This window comes from Balaenoptera borealis, assembly GCF_965194805.1.
Source record: "Balaenoptera borealis genome assembly, chromosome: 18".
NCBI classification, from domain to species: domain Eukaryota; kingdom Metazoa; phylum Chordata; class Mammalia; order Artiodactyla; family Balaenopteridae; genus Balaenoptera; species Balaenoptera borealis.
The window spans coordinates 31,925,439-31,942,649 of record NC_138877.1 but is presented as its reverse complement, the minus strand read 5'-3'; the positions used below and the strand labels follow the sequence as shown (position 1 = coordinate 31,942,649).

Here is a 17,211-nt window from a genome sequence, read left to right as displayed (position 1 = left end):
AGAATATTACACTCAATAGCATATATGCACCCAATACAGGAGCACCTAAATATATAAAGCAAATATTAATAGATATAAAGGGAGAAATTGACAATAATACAATAATAGTAGGAGACTTTACCATCCCACTTTCATTAATGGAAAGATCATCCAGAAAGAAAAATCAATAAGGCAGCTGTGGTTGTAAATGACACAATAAACCAGGGGGGGAAAAAAAAATTTTACAGGATATCCCACTGTAAAACAGAATACAAATTTTTTTTCAAGTGCACATGAAATGTTCTTCAGGATAGATCACATTATTGACCACAAAACAAGTCTCAACAAATTTAAGAGGAAAGAAATTATATGAAGCAGTATTTTTGATCACAGTGGAATAAACTAGAAATCAACTGCGGAAAGAAAAATGGGAAAAGCATAAACATATGGTAATTAAACAACATCTACTAAAAAATAAATAAATAAATAAAACACTCAGTGAAAAAAACCAAAGAGGAAATAAGAAAATAACTCAAGACAAATTAAAATGGAAAAAGTATTTTCCAAACTCTATGGGACACAGCAAAAGCAGATTAAGTTTATAGTGATATAGGCCTTCATCAAGAAATAAGAAAAATCTCAATAAACAACCTAATGTACCATCTAAAGGAATTAGACAATGAAGAACAAAGCCCAAAGTCAGAAGATGGAAGGAACTAATAAAGATCAGAGAGGAAATAAAATAGAGACAAAAAACCCCACAAAACCCAAAAAAACAAAAAAACAAGAGAAAGATCAGTGAAACCGAGAGATTTTTTTTTTTTGAAAAGATAAACCAAATTGAAAACCTTTAGCCAGGCTTATCAAGAAGACAAGAGAGAGGACCCAAATAAACAAAATAAAAAATGAAAGAGGAGAATAACAACTGATACCACAGAGATATAAAAAAAAAAATCATAAGAGAATACTGTGAACATTTATATGCCAAAACATTAGACAACCAAAAAGAAATGGACAAATTCTAGAAACATACAACCTCACAAGACTGAATCAGGAAGAAACAGACAAATCACTAGTAGTGAAATTAAATTCGTAATACATAATCTCCCAGGAAACAGAAATTCAAGGCTGGATGATTTCACAAGGGAATTCTTCCAAACATATAAAGAAGAGCTAATATCTATTTTTCTCAAACTATTCCAAAAAATTGAAGAGGATGGAACATTCCCAAATTCATCTACTAGGCCACCTTTACCCTGAAACCAAAATCAGAAAAGACAGTACAAAAAAAAAAAAAAAAATCACCTACCCATATCTTTAATGAATATTGATGCAAAAAACTTCAGCAAAATATTAGCAAACCAAATCCAATAACATATCAAAAAGTATCACACATCCTAATTGAGTGGGATTTATTCCAGGGATAAAATTGTGGTTCCATATTCACAAATCAATCACTGTGATACATTACATTAACAAGGGAAGATAAAAATTACATGATCATCTCCATAGATGCAGAAAAAGCATCTATGATTTGAATTTGACAAAATTCAACATCTATTTATGATAAAACTCTAATCAAAGTGGGTATAGAGGGAACATATCTCAATATAATTAAGACTATTTATGACAAACCCACAGAAAACATCACACTGAACCGTGAAAATTTGAAAGCCTTTCCTTAAAATCAGGAACAAGACTAGGATCCCCACTCTCACCACTTCTATTTGACATAGTGTTGGAAGACCTTGCCACAGCCATCAGAGAAGAAAAAGAAATAAAAGGCATCCAAATTGAAGTGAAGAAGTAAAACAGTTGCTATTTGCAAAAGACGTGATACCCTATAGAGAAAATCCAAAAGTCTCCACCAAAAAGCTATTAGAACTAATAAATGAATTCAGTAAATTTGCAAGATACAAGATTAATATATAGAATATTTTGTTTTTCTATACTGCAATAATGAACTATCAGAAAGAGAAAGCAAAAAAAAAAAAAAAAATCCCATTTAAAATTTCATCAAGAAGAATGAAATACATAAGAATAAACTTAACCAAGAAAGTGGAAGACCTATACTCTGAAAACTATAAAACAGTGATAAAGAAAATTGAAGATGATACAAATAAATAGAAACATATTCCATATTCTTGGATTAGAATAATGAATGTTATTAAGATGTCCATACTACCCAAAGCAATCTATAGCTGTAATGCAATCCCTATCAAAATAACCATGAACTAGAACTAGAACAAATAATCCTAAAATTTATATGAAGCTACAAAAGTCCTGGAATTGCCAAATCAATCATCTAAGCTTCCACCTTAGGAAACTAAAAAAAGAAAAGCAAATTGAATTCCAAGTAAGGAGAAAAAAAAAAGAAATAATAAAAATTAGAACATATATTGATGTCATTGAAAATAGGAAATATACAGAGAAAATCAACCAAGCCAAAAAGATCAACCTCTACCAGGTTAGCTAAAACTAAAAGAGAGATCACACAAATTACAATGTCAGAAATCAAACAGTGGCTATCACTATAGATCCCATGGACTTCAAAGGATAGTAAAGGAATACTATGTGCAACTCTATGTCCACAAGTTTGATAACCTAGATGCAATGGGCTAATTCCTCAAAAGACATAATCTTCCAAAACTCGCAGAAGAAATAGATGATATGATGAGGCATATATGTGTATTAAAGAAACTGAATCAACAATTAATAAATATTCAAAACAGAATGCACCAGGCTCAGATGAGTTCACTGGTGAATTCTATCATGTATTACAGAAGAAATTATACAAATTCTTTACAATCTCCTTCAGAAGATAAATGCAGAGAGAATACTTCCTAACTTAATCTATGAGACCAGTACTGCCCTAATATGATAACCAGACTAAGACATTACAAGAAAAGAAAACTATAGACAAATGTCTATCATAAATATAGACATAAAAATCCTCAACAAAATAGAAAATTTATCCAATAATGCATAAAAGGAATTATACACCATGACCAAGTGGGATTTATCTCAGGTATGCAAGGTTGGTTGAACATTCGAAAATAATTTAATGTACTCTATCACATCAAGATTCTACCATACAACCCAGCAATCCCACTACTGGGCATATACCCTGAGAAAACCATAGTTCAAAAAGAGTCATGTACCACAATGTTCATTGCAGCTCTATTTACAATAGCCAGGACATGGAATCAACCTAAGTGTCCAACGACAGATGAATGGATAAAGAAGATGTGGTACATATATACAATGGGATATTACTCAGCCATAAAAAGAAACGAAATTGAGTTATTTGTAGTGAAGTGGATGGACCTAGAGTCTGTCATACAGAGTGAAGTAAGTCAGAAAGAGAAAAACAAATACCATATGCTAACACATATCTAAAAAAAAGAAAAAATGGTTATGAAGAACCTAGGGGAAGGAAAGGAATAAAGACACAGACCTACTAGAGAATGGACTTGAGGACACAGGGAGAGGGAAGGGTAAGCTGGGACAAAGAGAGAGAGTGGCATGGACTTATATATACTACCAAATGTAAAATAGATAGCTAGTGGGAAGCAGCTGCATAGCACAGGGAGATCTGCTCAGTGCTTTGTGATCACTTAGAGGGGTGGGATAGGGAGGGTGGGAGGGAGATGCAAGAGGGAAGAGATATGGTGATATATGTACATGTATAGCTGATTCACTTTGTTATAAAGCAGAAACTAACACACCATTGTAAAGCAATTATACTCCAATAAAGATGTTAAAAAAAAAAGATTCTAAAGAAGAACAATTAATATGATCATATAAATAGAGGTAGAAAAAGCATTTGACAAAGTCCAAATTCCATTTATTATAAAAACTCTCAGTAAACTAGGAAGAGATGGAAACTTTTTCAACTTGATAAAGAATATTGACCAGAAACCTACAGCTAATATTATACTTAATAGTGAAAACCTTGAAGTCATTAACACCAGGTACAAGGCAAGGAAGCCTTCTCTCACTGCTGCTTTTTAACATCATGCTTGAAGTCCCAGGTAATGCAATAAGACAAGAATAAGTAATAAAAGCTAAACTGATTAGGAAGGAAGAAATAAAACTGTCTTTGTTCTCAAATGACATATGATCAATGTAGAAAATCCAAAAACTGCTCTGAAAAATAAACACTATTGAAAAGAAGAGAGGTAACTGATATTGAATTTTTACTAAGGATAAATCTTCTATTTATTTATTCTAAGAAGAATCTTAAAAAAAATCCAAAAGTGAATTCAAAGTCAAAATAAAATTCTGATTATATTTACCAATGTAAGCTTTCTTATATGGACAGTTTAGTTGATTATGAAATTTGTTTGGAGAGAAAAAAATTGTTTCTTGCACAGCAATTGAGAAGCACAATTTCCTATTGTCCTTTTAGAGGGGACTTTTTGTGTTTGTGTGTTCATGTGGGTTTGTGTTTGTGTGTGTTCATTTTATAACCAATTTTTGTTAGATGTTAAATAAAAATATCTGTTATTTCTATAATTGAACATTTGTGAAGAACATTCTGAATGTAACTGATATAAAATTCTAATATTCAGCAGATTTAGATATCTTCAATGTATGTTCATATTTACCAACATTAACTCAAAAGGGCTATTTTATATTTATAAAGTTTCTCAGACAATAAACCAGGATGTCAGGATATCACTCTTGAATTGTCCCACTTTCATACCCTGCATCCAATTTGTCACACACTCCTTTCAAGTATACCTCCAAAGTATAACTAATCCATTATTTTTCCTTATTCTCTGCTGTCCATTTCCAAAGACAAATATTGTTTTTCTCTCTCCTATTTTATTATTATTAATAAGTAAATAATTTTGTTTCTCAATCTTCCAATCTTTTTCTTCACAGCATAAGGAATTATCTTCAACAACAACAAAATCTCACCATGTTAACTCCACTGCTTAAAAACGTCAGTGACTCCTCATTGCTTTTAAGAAAATGTTTAAACTTCCTATTATGGATTTGGCATCCTTATCTTCTAGATTGGCCCACTTCTATATGTCTCTTTTTATTAAGAACTTGTTTAGTTAAAAACTCTCTCTAACCCCACTACACATTATCTTCCTTCTAACTAAAAGACTAAAATAAACATACTTATCACTTGTTTAACACCTACTCATCTTTCAGATTAGATCTTACATGTTACCTTGAGTATCTATCCATGACCCCTAATATCTGTACTGTGTTTATTATAACATGTATCACATTGTGTTTTAATTTCTTGTTAACTTTTTTTTTTTATAAATTTATTTTTTGGCTGTGTTGGGTCTTCGTTTCTGTGCGAGGGCTTTCTCTAGTTGCGGCGAGCGGAGGCCACTCCTCATCGCGGTGCGCAGGCCTCTCACTATCGCGGCCTCTCTTGTTGCGGAGCACAGGCTCCAGACGCGCAGGCTCAGTAGTTGTGGCTCACGGGCCCAGTTGCTCCGCGGCATGTGGGATCCTCCCAGACCAGGGCTCGAACCCGTGTCCCCTGCATTGGCAGGTGGACTCCTAACCACTGTGCCACCAGGGAAGCCCCTTCTTGTTAACTTTTTGACATCATTTATTATACTGTAAACTCGAAGAGGGAAGAAATTTCATAATCATTTCCCAGCACAGTGTTTTACACAGGAAAGACACTAAATAAGTTTATTGTAAGAAAGAGACAAAGGAAGAGCAAACTCATTTTTACTTTTAGTAACAGCTTGGATGAAATAGCTTAATATGTCACGTTGTCAGGACTTTTTCATTTCAAATCTAAGCTGGCTTCTCAGAATTCTCAGCTTACCTAATACTCATCTCCTTGATGGCTTATTTTAATAAATCCATATCAAGAGTTGACAGAATATATCTGATGTTGTGGTGATCCATTTATGAGCTGAGTCTTTCTGGGTCAATTTAGTCTTGGTATTTGTATTTAAAATTTTTTAGGGTATAAATAATTCCATTAGCTCTTCAGCTTTGTCTTATAGAAAATAAAGGCAAATTCAATGCCTGGGTTTTCTTCTGAAAGTGTATATTCCTTCCTTTCATTCTCTCTTCCAAAAGAGGTTACACTTCAATCATGAGATTACTAAATATGATTAAATCAGTATTTACACTTGTCATGTATGTAAAAGAGACTTGCTCTGCATTTCACTATTATATATATATATATGATTCTATATGCACATACTACTATATGTACTACTTACAGATTTTATGAGTCATGTAAATTCTTTTCAGGTATGGTGGCACATTACTGTGATTTTTCCTGCCTCTGGCAAATTTTGATCTGAACATTTAGGGAGGTTGTGATTCTGATTCTGCTATGTGTATTTCTCCATCAGATGATAGTAACACATTGTCTCCATTAAAAAAAAAAGAAATAATTTCTACTTTTATTTCCTTAAATTTTTCTCTGTTCTTAAATTGGTGAAATGTTCTTAATTCAAACTTGGATATTTTATTTTTTATGCCTAAAGAATCCATGTTTGACCTAACACACCATTGTAAAGCAATTATACTCCAATAAAGATGTTTAAAAAAAAGTATCCATGTTTGAATTGATAAATTTTTGAAACTAGCTAAGATCTTGGATTAGATTATTCCCAGTAAGCAAAGAAAGGACCCAACTATTTTATCCATAGACAAATACTACTCTTTCCCCCAAATAAGTTGAGTAGTTGTATCTCATATTGGAAATATTGATATAACTATTTGGTTGCATTAATCTTGACCTGAGAGCAGAGCATAAATTGAATTCAATGATTTTTACATTACCATGTCATCTTGATCCCTTGTTTTGTCTTTTGAAATGTTTAGATTCCCCTCCTTAGCAGTAACAGAAATATCTTGTTTAGGTCATATTTTTTGTTTTCCCTTAATATCCTTCTTTTTCATTCTCATTTACCACTGGATTTACCAATATTAAAGATAATTAATGTGTTGTTTTGTTGAACATCATAGTTTCCTAGGCCCTTTGTGATAACATAATGAGTTATGGTGTGTATAAGAAAGCAAATGCATTCATTGTAAAGGAAATTTATGAATGCATAGTCAGGAAAAATGAAGCAGTGTTTCCTGGGTAAATCACTGTATCTAAGAATTAGCCATTTATGACAAATTGATAGACAAGAAAATGTCTCAGAAAATGCAAGAAATCTTGCCTCTGCTATGTTAAAAATAGACCAGCTTTAGAATTCAACAGATCCAATGATAAGAGTAAGTCATAGCCCTGCGTAATTTCAACTTGGATTTATAATACTTTCGAGATTTTGCAACATAAAAAGCTATAGTGCCAAAATCGTGTTTTCTGCCAAGAATTGCTTTTAGCATGTGATTAACCTCCTAAATGATAACATATTTCCAAAGGTTGTCTTAGGAGGTCACACTTTGGGAACAGCAAATAGAGTATAATGGCTGATATTATTTACCAGCTACTACTGCTATTATTTGTTTGTCACATAATGGTCTCTCATTTTGTCATTTATGTAACTGGTGATCATTAGCATACAGGTTTACAGTACTTCACGCACAGTAAAAGGAGAAAGAGCAAGTGAGCAAAACTAATTTACTCTTAAAATGGCAACTTGAGGAAATGTATTTTGAAAAAATGACATTTCCTTGAACTCATCTTTTCATCAGTTCCATTTTTAAGGGCCTTTAAAAAGAGACCTCAGTGTTCCAGTAAAATTAGTAGAGTGGTAAATGCTCCATCAGATATGCTTTCTTCAATCCTCTACTTAAGAACTTCACGTAAGTACAATAATCACAAAAATAACATGTTGCTATTAAATTTTCACCACAGTTCTTTCTAAGAGCTCACAGTGTACTGTGTGACCCCACTGAATGTATTCTTAAAAAAAAAAATCCCTTGTCGAACATTATATAGTTATAAACATCTATTATGGTTTTATGATTTCTGAGGAGAATGAGAAATCTGAACTTATTTACTGGTTTCCCTGGACAAGTTATACTAATTAGTTGCAAGGTTTCTGAGGTTACATGACAGGTGCCTTGTAAACACTGATAAGTCAACTTTGATAATGATTTTTTCCAAAATGTTTTCACATATCAAATAATTTTGTGAGAATGATACTTTTCCTTCCAAATGGTTTTACTGCAACTTATAAAAAGAGAACAGTATCTGGCAAGGAAACTTTATTGACTTTTTCTGTGAAGCACATTGACTACCAAATTCATCAAAGTTGGTAGAAGAGTAATGGTTTTAACAATATTATTTTAGAGAAGCAACCTGGTTCTATTAGAGTATATGCAAATATGTGCTGACTCTCATGAATGACCTAACTGAAGTCTTAAGAGCTCTAAACTCCTTTGAAAAAGACCTATGTAAACACAAGGCAATCAACACCAGCACTGGGAATTTACATATGAGTCAATTCAGGGCTCCATTAAATACGGCTGAGATTAACTGGACGATATTTGGCATGGTTTTTACTTATTCTCTTCTGCTTTTTCTGGCTATGCCATACTTTGGCAGAGCTACTATATTTTTCTTGAACATTTTCAGTCATGTGGTGATTCAGTCTTTCATATTTATCTTCAATTCCAGTAAACAAATAATGCCTTTAACTTGCAAATTTTGCCACTTTTTTGCAATATATTAACTATTGAGGTTGAATCTTGAAAGAAGTAACTATTATTTGCTGCTATTTCTCTTGGTTTTATTATAGTAATGTCTGTGGTGGGGTGAGATGGAGTCAGATAGAATGCAAAGAGCACTGAAATTTCTCCTAGTCTCCATTATTCAACTTATTCAACTATGAGACTTGGAAATCCTCTGAGCCTTGGCCTACATTTCATTAAAATGGTAACAGAAACAAGTCCCTTGTTTTTCATAAGTAGTGACAAAATCACATATGATAACACTGAAAATAATTTTATAATGGAATAAAGCTGCTGTAAACATTCATGTACAGGTTTTTTTGTGAACATACATTTTCATTTCTCTGAGATAAATGAGTGCAAGTGCTAAGTTGTATGATAGTTACATGTGTGCTTATTTAAAGAAACTGCCAAGCTGTTTTTGATCACAACTGTACCATTTTACATCCCTACCAGCGATGTATGAGGGATTGATTTTCTCCGAATATTCACTAGCTTTGATATTGTAGCTATTTTTTTTAATTTTAGCTATTCCTATGGGTGTATTGTGGTTTTAATGTACATTTTCTTATTCACTAATTGATTTTGAACTTCTTTTCCTGTACTTATTAAGCATATGTGAAATGTCTTCTAATATCTTTGGTACTCTTTAGTACCAAATGTCTCTTTAGTGAAATGTCTACTAATATCTTTGGTACTCTTTCTAAATGGATTTTTTTTCTTTCTTACTGTTGAGTTTTGAGAGTTCTTTAATCTAGATACAAGATCTCTGTCACATATGTAATTCACAAATATTTCCTGCTAATCTGAAATTTGTAATCATCTTAACAGATTCATCCACCGAGCAAAAGTTTTCAATCTTGATGAACTTCAATTTATCATTTTCTTTTCCTTTATGGATCACATTTTGGTGCCAAGTCTAAGAATTCTTTACCTTGTTCCAGATACCAAAATTTTTCTCTTATTTTTTTCTAGAGGTTTTATAATTTTATGTTTACAATCAACTCCATGTTTCATTTTGAATTAGTTTTTGTAAAAGGCGTGAGCCTTACGTCAAAGCTTATATTTTGCCTATGAATGTCTAATTACTCCACAACTTTTTTAAAAAAAAGTCAGTCCTCTTGAATTGAATTTCTTTTACTCCTTTGTTAAAAATGATTTAGGCTTATTTGTGTTGGTTTGTTTCTAAATTCTGTATTCTGCTCCATCGATTTGTCTGTTCCTCTGTTAGTGCAACACTGCATCTACATTATATCCTTTAACATCTGGAAAAATCATTCCTCCCATTTTATTCTTCGTTTTCAAAATTATTTTGGTTATTCTAGGACCTTTTCCCTCCCATATAAATCTTAGAATTAACTTGAATATGTCTGTAAAAAAATCTTGATGATATTTTGATAGAATTTTGAGAATTGATACCTTTCCAAAGTTGAGTCCTCCAATCCATGAACACTATATCTCTTCAACTATTATATATTCTTTAATTTCGTTCATCAGCATTTTACTCATCATACACAATCCTGTACATGTTTTCTTAGGGTTATATTGATATATTTAATTTTCTTTGGAGTACTTATTAATAGAATTGCATTTTTTATTTGTTTCCACTTATTGTCAGAAAAAAAAGTATTTATTATGTGTTGATCTTATATCTTGTCACTTCACTGAAATCACTTCTTTTTTAGGAGTTTTTGTAGATTTCTTGGCACTTTCTTCAAATATAATTATGTCATATACAAATAGAAGTAATTTTATTTCTTCTTTTCAAATTTGTCTGACTTTTATTTCTTTTTCTTGCCTTAAGTGCAGTGGCTAGAATTTTCAGTGCTATATTGACTAATAGTGAGGGTAGACATCTTTGCCTTATTCTGGTATTTAGAGGGAAATTTTCCAGTCTTAAAACATTAAGAGTGTTCTTCCTATGTTTTCCTCTAAAAGTTTTATAGTGTCTGGCCTTACATGTAGTCCTTTAACCCATTTTGAGTTTATTTTTGTGTATGGTGTTAGGGAGTATTCTAATTTCATTCTTTTACATGTAGCTGTCTAATTTTCCCAGCACCAGTTACTGAAGGGGCTGCCTTTTCTCCATTGTATATTTTTGCCCCCTTTGTCATAGATTAGGTGACCATAGGTGCATGGGTTTATCTCTGGGCTTTCTATCCTGTTCCATTGATCTATATTTCTGTTTTTGTGCCAGTATCATACTGTCTTGATTTTTTTTTTTTTAACATCTTTATTGGAGTATAATTGCTTTACAATGGTGTGTTAGTTTCTGCTTTATAACAAAGTGAATCAGTTATACATATACATATGTTCCCATATCTCTACCCTCTTGCATCTCCCTCCCTCCCACCCTCCCTATCCCACCCCTCTAGGTGGTCACAAAGCACCGAGCTGATCTCCCTGTGTTATGCAGCTGATTCCCACTAGCTATCTATTTTACATTTGGTAGTGCATATATGTCCATGCCACTCTCTCACCCTGTCACATCTTACCCCTCCCCCTCCCCATATCCTCAAGTCCATTCTCTAGTAGGTCTGTGTCTTTATTCCCGTCTTACCCCTAGGTTCTTCATGACCTTTTTTTTTTTTTTTTCCCTTAGATTCCATATATATGTGTTAGCATACTGTATTTGTTTTTCTCTTTCTGACTGACTTCACTCTGTATGACAGACTCTAACTCCATCCACCTCACTACAAATACCTCCATTTCATTTCTTTTTATGGCTGAGTAATATTCCATTGTATATATGGGCCACATCTTCTTTATCCATTCATCTGTCGATGGACGCTTAGGTTGCTTCCATGTCCTGGTTATTGTAAATAGAGCTGCAATGAACATTTTGGTACATGACTCTTTTTGAATTATGGTTTTCTCAGTATATATGCCCAGGAGTGGGATTGCTGGGTGGTATGGTAGTTCTATTTGTAGTTTTTTAAGGAACCTCCATACTGTTCTCCATAGTGGCTGTATCAATTTACATTCCCACCAACAGTGCAAGAGTGTTCCCTTTTCTCCACACCCTCTCCAGCATTTATTGTTTCTAGATTTTTTGATTATGGTCATCCTGACTGGTGTAAGATGATATCTCATTGTAGTTTCGATTTGCATTTCTCTAATGATTAATGATGTTGAGCATTCTTTCATGTGTTTGTTGGCAATCTGTATATCTTCTTTGGAGAAATGTCTATTTAGGTCTTCTGCCCATTTTTGGATTGGGTTGTTTGTTTTTTGTTATTGAGCTGCATGAGCTGCTTGTAAATCTTGGAGATTAATCCTTTGTCAGTTGCTTCATTTGCAAATATTTTCTCCCATTCTGAGGGCTGTCTTTTGGTCTTGTTTATGGTTTCCCTTGCTGTGCAAAAGCTTGTAAGTTTCAGTAGGTCCCATTTGTTTATTTTTGTTTTTATTTCCATTTCTCTAGGAGGTGGATGAAAAAGGATCTTGCTGTGATTTATGTCATAGAGAGTTCTGCCTATGTTTTCCTATAAGAGTGTTATAGTGTCTGGCCTTACACTTAGGTCTTTAATCCATTTTGAGTTTATTTTTGTGTATGGTGTCAGAGAGTGTTCTAATTTCATACTTTTGCATGTAGCTGTCCAGTTTTCCTAGCACCACTTATTGAAGAGGCTGTCTTTTCTCCACTGTATATGCTTGCTTCCTTTCTCAAAGATAAGGTGACCATATGTGCGTGGGTCTATCTCTGGGCTTTCTATCCTGTTCCATTGATCTATGTTTCTGTTTCTGTGCCAGTACCAAACTGTCTTGATTACTGTAGCTTTGTAATATAGTCTGAAGTCAGGGAGCCTGATACCTCCAGCTCCATTTTTCATTCTCAAGATTGCTTTGGCTATTCGGGGTCTTTTGTGTTTCCATACAAATTGTGAAATTTTTTGTTCTAGTTCTGTGAAAAATGCCAGTGGTAGTTTGATAGGGATTGCATTGAATCTGTAGATTGCTTTGGGTAGTAGAGTCATTTTCACAATGTTGATTCTTCCAATCCAAGAACATCGTATATCTCTCCATCTATTTGTATCATCTTTAATTTCTTTCATCAGTGTCTTATAATTTTCTGCATACAGGTCTTTTGTCTCCTTAGGTAAGTTTATTCCTAGATATTTTATTCTTTTTGTTGCAATGGTAAACGGGAGTGTTTTCTTAATTTCACTTTCAGATTTTTCATCATTAGTATATAGGAATACAAGAGATTTCTGTGCATTAATTTTGTATCCTGCTACTTTACCAAATTCATTGATTAGCTCTAGTAGTTTTCTGGTAGCATCTTTAGGATTCTCTATGTATAGTATCATGTCATCTGCAAACAGTGACACCTTTACTTCTTCTTTTACGATTTGGATTCCTTTTATTTCTTTCTCTTCTCTGATTGCTGTGGCTAACACTTCCAAAACCATGTTGAATAATAGTGGAGAGAGTGGGCAACCTTGTCTTTTTCCTGATCTTCGTGGAAATGGTTTCAGTTTTCCACCATAGAGGACAATGTTGGCTGTGGGTTTGTCATATATAGCCTTTATTATGTTGAGGAAATTTCCCTTTATACTACTTTCTGCAGGGCTTTTATCATAAATGGGTGTTGAATTTTGTCGAAAGCTTTCTCTGCATCTATTGAGATGATCATATGGTTTTTCTCCTTCAGTTTGTTAATATGATGTATCACGTTGATTGATTTGCATATATTGAAGAATCCTTGCATTCCTGGAATAAACCCCACTTGATCATGGTGTATGATCCTTTTAATGTGCTGTTGGATTCTGTTTGCGAGTATTTTGTTGAGGATTTTTGCATCTATGTTCATCAGTGATATTGGCCTGTAGTTATTTTTCTTTGTGACATCTCTGTCTGGTTTTGGTATCAGGGTGATGGTGGCCTCGTAGAATGAGTTTGGGAGTGTTCCTCCCTCTGCAATATTTTGGAAGAGTTTGAGAAGGAGAGGTGTTAGCTCTTCACTAAACGTTTGATAGAATTCTCCTGTGAAGCCATCTGGTCCTGGGCTTTTGTTTGTTGGAAGATTTTTAATCACAGTTTCAATTTCAGTGCTTGTAATTGGTCTGTTCATATTTTCTATTTCTTTCTGGTTCAGTCTCGGCAGGTTGTGCATTTCTAAGAATCTGTCCATTTCTTCCAGGTTGTCCATTTTACTGACATAGAGTTGCTTGTAGTAATCTCTCATGATCGTTTGTATTTCTGCAGTGTCAGTGGTTACTTCTCCTTTTTCATTTCTAATTCTATTGATTTGAGTCTTCTGCCTTTTTCTCTTGATGAATATGGCTAATGGTTTATCAATTTTGTTTATCTTCTCTAAGAAACAGCTTTTAGTTTTACTGATCTTTGCTATTGTCTCCTTCATTTCTTTTTCATTTATTTCTGAGCTGATCTTTCTGATTTCTTTCCTTCTGCTATATTTGGGGTTTTTTTGTTCTTCTTTCTCTAATTGATTTAGGTGCAAGATTAGGTTGTTTATTCGAGATGTTTTCTGTTTCTTGAGGTAGGCTTGTATTGCTATAAACTTCCCTCTTAGAGCCACTTTTGCTGCATCCCATAGGTTTTGGGTTGTCGTGTCTCCATTGTCATTTGTTTCTAGGTACTTTTTTGATTTGCCCTTTGATTTCTTCAGTGATCACTTCGTTATTAAGTAGTGTATTGTGTAGCCTCCATGTGTTTGTATTTTTTACACATCTTTTCCTGTAATTGATATCTAGTCTCATAGCGTTGTGGTCGGAAAAGATACTTGATACGATTTCAATTTTCTTATATTTACCAAGGCTTGATTTGTGACCCAAGATATGCTCTATCCTGGAGAATGTTCCATGAGCACTTGAGAAAAATGTGTATTCTGTTGTTTTTGGGTGGAATGTCCTATAAATATCAATTAAGTCCATCTTGTTTAATGTATCCTTTAAAGCTTGTGTTTCCTTATTTATTTTCATTTTGGATGATCTGTCCATTGGTGAAAGTGGGGTGTTAAAGTCCCCTACTATGATTGTGTTACTGTCGATTTCCCCTTTTATGCCTGTTAGTATTTGCTTTATGTATTGATGTTCTTCTATGTTGGGTGCATAAATATTTGCAATTGTTATACCTTCCTCTTGGATCGATCCCTTGATCATTATATAGTGTCCTTCTTTGTCTCTTGTAATAGTCTTTATTTTAAAGTCTATTTTGTCTGATATGAGAATTGCTACTCCAGCTTTCTTTTGATTTCCATTTGCATGGAATATCTTTTTCCATCCCCTCACTTTCAGTCTGTATGTGTCCCTAGGTCTGAAGTGGGTCTCTTGTAAACAACATATATATGGGTCTTGTTTTTGTATCCATTCAGCCAATCTGTGTCTTTTGGTGGGAGCATTTATTCCATTTACATTTAAGGTAATTATCAATATGTATGTTCCTATTCCCATTTTCTTAAATGTTTTGGGTTTGTTATTGTAGGTGTTTTCCTTCTCTTGTGTTTCTTGCCTAGAGAAGTTCCTTTCGCATTTGTTGTAAAACAGGTTTATTTCTCCATCAAATCTGAATGACATTCTTGCTGGTTAGAGTAATCTTGGTTGTAGGTTTTTCTCCTTCATCACTTTAAGTATATCCTGCCACTCCTTTCTGTCTTGCAGAGTTTCTGCTGAAAGATCAGCTGTTAACCTTATGGGGATTCCCTTGTGTGTTATTTGTTGTTTTTCCCTTGCTGCTTTTAATATGTTTTCTTTATATTTAATTTTTGATAGTTTGATTAATATGTGTCTTGGCGTGTTTCTCCTTGGATTTATCCTGTATGGGACTCTCTGTGTTTCCTGGACTTGATTAACTATTTCCTTCCCCATATTAGGGAAGTTTTCAACTATAATCTCTTCAAATATTTTCTCAGTCCCTTTATTTTTCTCTTCTTCTTCTGGGACCCCTATAATTCAAATGTTGTTGCATTTAATGTTGTCCCAGAGGTCTCTGAGACTGTCCTCAGTTCTTTTCATTCTTTTTTCTTTATTCTGCTCTGCAGTAGTTATTTCCACTATTTTATCTTCCAGGTCACTTATCCGTTCTTCTGCCTCAGTTATTCTGCTATTGATCCTGTCTAGAGTACGGTTAATTTCACTTATTGTGTTTTTCATCGTTGCTTGGTTCCTCTTTAGTTCTTCTACGTCCTTGTTAAATGTTTCTTGCATTTTGTCTATTCTATTTCCAAGATTTTGGATCATCTTTACTATCATTATTCTGAATTCTTTTTCAGGTAGACTGCATATTTCCTCTTCATTTGTTAGGTCTGTTGTGTTTTGACCCTGGTCCTTCATCTGCTGTGTGTTTTTCTGTCTTCTCATTTTGCTTATCTTACTGTGTTTGGGTTCTCCTTTTTGCAACCTGTAGATTCGTAGTTCCCATTGTTTTTGGTGTCTGTCCCCAGTGGCTAAGGTTGGTTCAGTGGGTTGTGTAGACTTCCTGGTGGAGGGGACTAGTGCCTGTGTTCTGGTGGATGAGGCTGGATCTTGTCTTTCTGGTGGGCACATCCACGTCTGGTGGTGTGTTTTGTGGTGTCTGTGGCCTTATTATGATGTTAGGCAGCCTCTCTGCTAATGGATGGGGCTGTGTTCCTGTCTTGCTAGTTGTTTGGCATAGGGTGTCCAGCATTGTAGTTTGCTGGTCGTTGAGTGAAGCTGGGTCTTGATGTTGAGATGGAGATCTCTGAGAAATTTTCGCCATTTGGTATTCCATGGAGCTGGGAGTTCTCTTATGGACCAGTGTCCTGAAGTTGTCTCTCCCACCTCAGAGGCACAGCCCTGATGCCTGGCTGGAGCACCAAGAGCCTTTCATCCACATGGCTCAGAATAAAAGGGAGAAAAAATAGAAAGAAAGAAAGAAAGAGGATAAAATAAAATAAAATAAAATATAGCTATTATAATAAAAATTAAGGAAAAAATTATTAAGAAAGAATTTATTAAGAAATTTTTTTTAAATTTTTTAAAATAAATTTATTAATTTTTTATAATAAAAATAAGACAAATAATATTAAGAAAAAAATTTTTTAAGAAAAAAAAATTTTAATTTTTTAAAATAAAAATATGAAAAAACTTATTAAGAAAAAAATTTTTTTTTAATTTTTAATAATAGATAATAAGGAAAAAATTATTAAGAAAACATTTATTTAGAAAAAAAAATTTTTAAGTAAAAAAAAAAAAAAAGACATACCAAACCCTAGGACAAATGGTGAAAGCAAAGCTATACAGACAAAATCTCACCCAGAAGCATACACATATACACTCACAAAAAAAGGAAAAGGGGAAAAAATATATCCTGCTCCCAAAGTCCACCTCCTGAATTTGGGATGATTCGTTGTCTATTCAGGTATTCAACAGATGCAGCTATATCAAGTTGTTTGTGGAGATTTAATCCGCTGCTTCTGAGGCTGCTGGGAGAAATTTCTCTTTCTCTTCTTTGTTCGTACAGCTCCAGGGTTTCAGCTTTGGATTTGGACCCACCTCTGCCTGTAGGTCGCCTGAGGGCATTTGTTCTTCGCTCACACAGGACGGTGTTAAAGGAGCAGCTGCTTCGGGGCTCTGGCTCACTCAGGCGGTGGGGATGGAGGGGTAAGGATGCGGGGCGAGC

At 33.9% G+C, this 17,211-nt stretch overlaps 2 long non-coding RNA genes across 2 annotated transcripts in view; both read right to left on the bottom strand.

Moving 5' to 3' along the window:
• The window catches only part of LOC309615764, a 254,050-nt gene extending 244,829 nt beyond the window's left edge, over positions 1 to 9,221 (bottom strand). Inside the window, exon 1 of the long non-coding RNA XR_014237060.1 lies at positions 6,479 to 9,221. This is a non-coding gene — a long non-coding RNA (uncharacterized lncRNA). The remainder of the gene's footprint in view (positions 1 to 6,478) is intronic.
• LOC309615737 overlaps positions 1 to 17,211 on the bottom strand; it is a 712,050-nt gene that overhangs the window by 460,875 nt on the left and 233,964 nt on the right. The gene's annotated exons all lie outside the window — the stretch shown is intronic.